General features: G+C 42.8%; 1 protein-coding gene across 1 annotated transcript in view; it reads left to right on the forward strand.

Annotated features, from left to right (window-relative positions):
• The first annotated feature begins 211 nt into the window (after positions 1 to 211).
• The window catches only part of Ttll7 (tubulin tyrosine ligase like 7), a 118,096-nt gene continuing 112,922 nt past the window's right edge, over positions 212 to 5,385 (forward strand). Inside the window, exon 1 of the mRNA XM_026784191.1 lies at positions 212 to 381. The gene's annotated coding sequence lies outside the window, so the exon portion shown is untranslated. The remainder of the gene's footprint in view (positions 382 to 5,385) is intronic.

Below are 5,385 nucleotides of genomic sequence, written 5' to 3' on the forward strand. Positions count from 1 at the left end.
GCTGCTGGTCTGGCCGACCCCCAGCTCTCCGGAAACTCAGGGGCCGGAGGTTCCGCCTACTCCTTGGTCCTTCTCGCCCATCGCTGACCCTCGTGGAGTCCCGGTGCCGGAGCCTCCTTGCATGACGTGCACCCCTGGGCGCAGCAGGCAAATGGTCTGGCCCGTTGGTAGCCGCCACCCCTTGGGCACGACAGCTGCTCCAGCTGCTCTTGGTCGGGTCGAGCTTCTGAGCTCTGAGCCGTGGCTGCCCTGGGCGGTGGGCGAGCTGAGGGGATCCCAGGGCCACCTGTGTGTGGCCGACAGGGAGCCACCAGCCGCGGGCGGGGAGTGGGGACCACCAAGGGACCGGCCACAGGAGCCACCCGGCGAGGTGCCAAAGCTGTGAGTACCTGCCCTTGCCCCCGCCCCTCCACACCCCAGGTGGGACGCCCATTTTTTCCAGTCCCTGTCCTGGAGACGTGCCCGGGTGGAAGCTGTGCGGAGGGCGGCTGCTGCCAGGCTCATGATTCAGCACCATTGGCACCCAGAGGTTCGGGCAGCAGGGGGAGGGGGCCGGACCGGGTCATTTGCGGGGTCCAGCCTTAGTTTCTAGATCAGCCCTGGCATGGTGAAGGGGGCAGTGCTTCTTGTCCCCAGAGGGTTGATTGGTCAGGACATTATGTCCCCACACCCTAGTGTCAACCTCCTTGAGCAAAGAATGTTGTGCGCGTTTTTGAAAGTGTGTCAGTATGATGTCTTTCTCCACACATCTTCTTCCCTCTGCTTCTCATTCCACCATACGTCCACTTTGTTTGATATCAAAACGTCCCCCCAAACTGTGAAAATTTTCTGCAGAATTTGCCTTGAGTTCAGCAGAGTTTGACTGATTCATATAAAAAGAAAATATGTATAGGAATTATGAAAAATATCTTCATCTTTTAGGCACTTGGTGTGTGTGTGTGTGTGTGTGTGTGTGTGTGTGTGTGTGTAATTGAGTTAAATCATCATACCCACCCAGAGCCAATTGTGGAAAGTGAGGAACAGAGATCTTAAATTACAATCTCAAGGTCACAGAACAGGAATTTGAATCCAGGTCTCCCTCACTCCCAAATCCACGGACCATCTGCTGTATCAATCTATATTGGGTCCAAGCATGCACTGTTAGATGTGACGTATAATAATTTTCATAGGATTTATCTCAGACATTTGCAGCAGCAACCTGTAAACTTTCTGCACATAGCCCTGCACTCACCGGATAGCTCTTAAGAGAAAACACCTATTTCCTTAGCATCCAGTAAGAAGATGTATTTAGACAATAGTTCATGAGATGCCCAGTGTGATTTTTGGTGGTGATAGATGCTATATGCTCAAGTATTGGGAGAATCAATTGGCATCACAGTAAGAAATCTAGAAACCATTTTTTAATCTTTGGGCAACATTCAAAAGAACAATTATCTAGTTTATGGGGTATGAGACTGAATCGTGCATAGTAGAGTGACAGATAAACCCAGACTTGGGCCATGCTATTTGCCTTATCACAACCTTGGGATATAGCAGGTGATATATTTATGGGTTAAGGAGCTAAAATCTGGAGACGGTACAAGATCATCCAGTAAATGGTAGAATATGAAGAAGCACTTACTCTTGAGTGCTGCTTCACTTATTAAAAAAACATGGGTGTGTTGTCGTCAGATGGAGATGTGAACTGTGGGAAATGGATTTCTTAATTGATGTCCTGCTCTTCAGAGACAACAATCCTATTGACCTTGTATGCTCCTGCAAAAGTAATGGACACTAGGTCTTTCTCCTCTGGTGGGTCATTTGACTTGCTTTCATTTATGATTTATGGATTTTTCTCTTAAGATATGGAACTCTCGTTATGTCTTGGGTGTCGGGTTGCTAATGTACAGATGGTGTTTATTTCTAAATCCTGGCAGAGTATTTGATGGCATAAAAGAGCATAGCCATTTAGTCCATCACTTCTAAAGCGCTGGACCATTTGCTTTGGAGAGTTCTTTTTCTTTTCTTTTTTGTTAATTGCGATATTGATAGACTAAAGCCCACAGTCTAAGTGAGGACACAACATGGAGATACAAACTTATATTTATTGTTCAGATAAAACTGCAGGAGAAGCAAGGTCCTGTGTGTGGTCTTAAGTTGATTTTTAGAAGGTCATTTCATTTGTTATTTATATTATAAGTCTTTGTGAGGCATATTGCAATCCAATCTGTTTGATCCCAGGGGGAACCTCAGAATTGATATGAATGAATAAGCAGAAATAGAATATCACTGCTTTTAAAGCAGAAAATGGAAAGTGTATGCCCCAGTAGTGATGTCACAGGCAGCATTTTAAAACATCATGCTTCATTTAGATACTATCACTGAGGGCATGCATCTAATAGCAGCCTCGCTGTCGCTGTAGAACTCTGTTTCCTCTCTGCCTCTGGATGTGTCTGACCAATAACTACTGAAAAGCCTCTGAATTTACGACTTCAAGGAACTCCAAATCTAGCTGAGAGGTATTTACTTACCCAGAAATATCAGAATGATACAGAATGGTCTCAATACCAGCAGGTGGTGTAAGTTTACGGGCTGTAAGAACACCCAGAGAGAAGAGGAAATCATTAGAAGCTGGGTGGTCCGAGAATCAGGGATGTCTTCAGTCACAGAAGTGGATTAAATGACTTTCTGAGACTTGGACTGATTTCCATAGGCTGAGAAATAGGGAGAGCTGAGATGTGCCAGGCTCTGGTCTATGAGGAACTTTGACCGTCAGGCATGAGACCTGTTTCTGATGTGGTCACCACAGAGAACTAGTAGACACATTTTTAATCAGAGAAAGTTTTTCTTGCCCATTTTTATCATTTCCTTTGCCTCAATACCCTTGCAGGAAAATGGAATCTTTTTTTTTGACATTAAAAGAATTATGAACTAAATGCAGAAAGAACATTCTATGAAAATAAAATACTTTTGTTCTGAAGAGATCCACCCTTTAAAATTTTATCCACTGTACAATTATGTACAAATAGGAAAGCAAACATATATAAATATCATACTCTTACCAAGTAAAGGCAGCCATTGAGGTGTTAATCGATGGTTTTAATCATACTATATTATTAATGTACTAATTTTACTTTTATTCTCCTAGTTTTCACCAAATTTTAAGTGAGTACTAAACCTTTTACATGCCTGCATAAGTTTCTATGAGATAGACACATTGGAACTTCCTAATCATTCCTCCTTGTGAGTATATTGTTGATATCAGTCTCGACACCGTGATGAACATTTTGATCCATGGGCTTTTTTCATTTTGAGGATTAATCCTGTAGGCTAGCATCTCTGGGGAAAGGGTATGAACTCTTCACATTAGTAGACTATTTCAGCAAGTTTTTGAATCTCTACTAAATTTTCTGTGTTCAATTTTGGACTTTACATATTCGGTATAGAATATTTGTACATTGTTAGAAAGTCACAGTTATGTCTGTGTCTCCTTAGATCACACAGTTTCAGGCAACTTCACTTTTCATTAGAACAATTAGCTAGATCCTAAGAACTGAGAGGAAGGTGAGCATTGAGGACTAGAGAAGAAAAGAGATGGAATTAAAGTCAGAACAGGTTTGGTGAGAGTAACGGGGAGTCTGGTCAGAGAAGAAGTGCGTGTGATAACAGACCTTCAGGGCTGCATTTGTGGGAATGCTTGCCTCCACAACTTTTCTTCTAGCAGAAACCATATCCCAATTTAGTGTTTTCAAACTTCAGATTCTGTTCTGTGTCAGATCCCCAGGTCTTTAACTTTGGTACCTTAGTAATGCTGGACACAGATTGGAGCTCTCTCTGATTATAACTTAGCAGTAGCCCCCAGTAAAACATACAGGGTCTATGGGAGGCACATTTGAAGGTCTTTGAATACGACTGTTACTTCCTGGTGTACATTTGCCAGAGCTGGCCTTTGAGAAGAGTGGTGGCCAGAGCTGGCCTTTAGGAAGAGTTGCGGCCAGAGGATGCATGACATTCATAGAGTCACCTCCCACCTCATTTTCTCACCAGAGGGAAAAAAATTCCCTTGTAGAGGAGATTGTACCTCAGTTTCCCTTGTGTGTTGAAAAGATATATCATTCCCTCTCTCTTATGAGTAAGACAGGACGTAAAGTTGAAAGGGTGCTTTACCTGACACTTGACTTACTCCCCAAAGTTAATGATTGGGTTTCCCCTGGGATCCACTTCCATCTTTCTGGTCTGGGTCATGAGACTGGGACCCCTCGTAGATGGTTGGCTGTAAAGTGTCTCTAGGTACCAGTGAAAGGGGAGTCAAGGGATCTGACTGTACTCAAGGACACAATTAGGAGCTGAAGTTCTTTCTAATGAGTCAGTCTTGAAGCCGTGGAAACTTTGCATTGCACTGTAAACCACAAAGAACCTTGGCCCTCTTCTCAGATCCTAAGAAATGATGTCTGACGGAAGCTGGGTTTTGAAGGACCTGAATATTTTAAGCTGAATTTGTCTTATGCTTACTTGGAACTTATTATCCTATTATAGTTTCCTTAAGTTCTTGGAAGCTTATAAATCCATTTCCATTTTTTCCTTAGGCTTTATTTGTCAAATGGAGAGTGGGCTTAGCGAAAAGCATCTCTGAGTTAAAAGTAGAAAGTTTAAAAAGTTTAACTATGTATTCCCCTTTAGCGTTTATTCCCCATTTGTCATTTAACCACATGACTGTCCTTAATGTATACTGTTGGTGACAAAGCTAAGGCACTGGGCTCATTTAGGCTCTGGGGAGTGGTGAGTGATAAATTATCACCCTTTCTTCTCCACATCTTTTACAATAAAGTTCCTGATTGGTTGATTTTTTTCTTTAGGTTTTAGAATTCAGTGGACAAGAGCTCACTTTTCTCGGGCTTGCTACACCCTGAAATCAATGATATTGTTGATATGCCAAACTGTCTGTATTGGCCGCTATTTCTAAATTGCTTTGACACCTGAGCTTCCAAACCTATGTTATTTTTGTCTCTCTGCCACTCTGCCTAGCCATGTGAAATGAAACATTCTGTTTGTCAAAGGATTTTTTTTGAACATTTCTAGCTCTCTCACCCACTGCTTTGTGAAGTGTGAACTGGTACCACAGCTAATTCGAGAAGATGAAAATAGCTTGGTTTTTTTTTAAAGTTTATTTTTATCTTAAAAGTTTCTTCCTCCTCCGTTAGGGCTTGGGCAGTGAAGCTATCTTTTAAAGTAAGTTGGCCTTTTGTAGATTTAGAAGGCAAAGAAGCAGTAATCCAGGCAGCATCTTCAAAATCATTCCATGACTGTAAGCCAGTCCATGGCTGTAGGTCAGTCCATGGCTGTAGATCATTCCATGGCTGTAGGTCAGTCCATGACTGTAGGTCAGTCCATGGCTGTAGGTCAGTC

This window comes from Microtus ochrogaster, chromosome 21 (assembly GCF_000317375.1).
Source record: "Microtus ochrogaster isolate Prairie Vole_2 chromosome 21, MicOch1.0, whole genome shotgun sequence".
NCBI lineage: Eukaryota > Metazoa > Chordata > Mammalia > Rodentia > Cricetidae > Microtus > Microtus ochrogaster.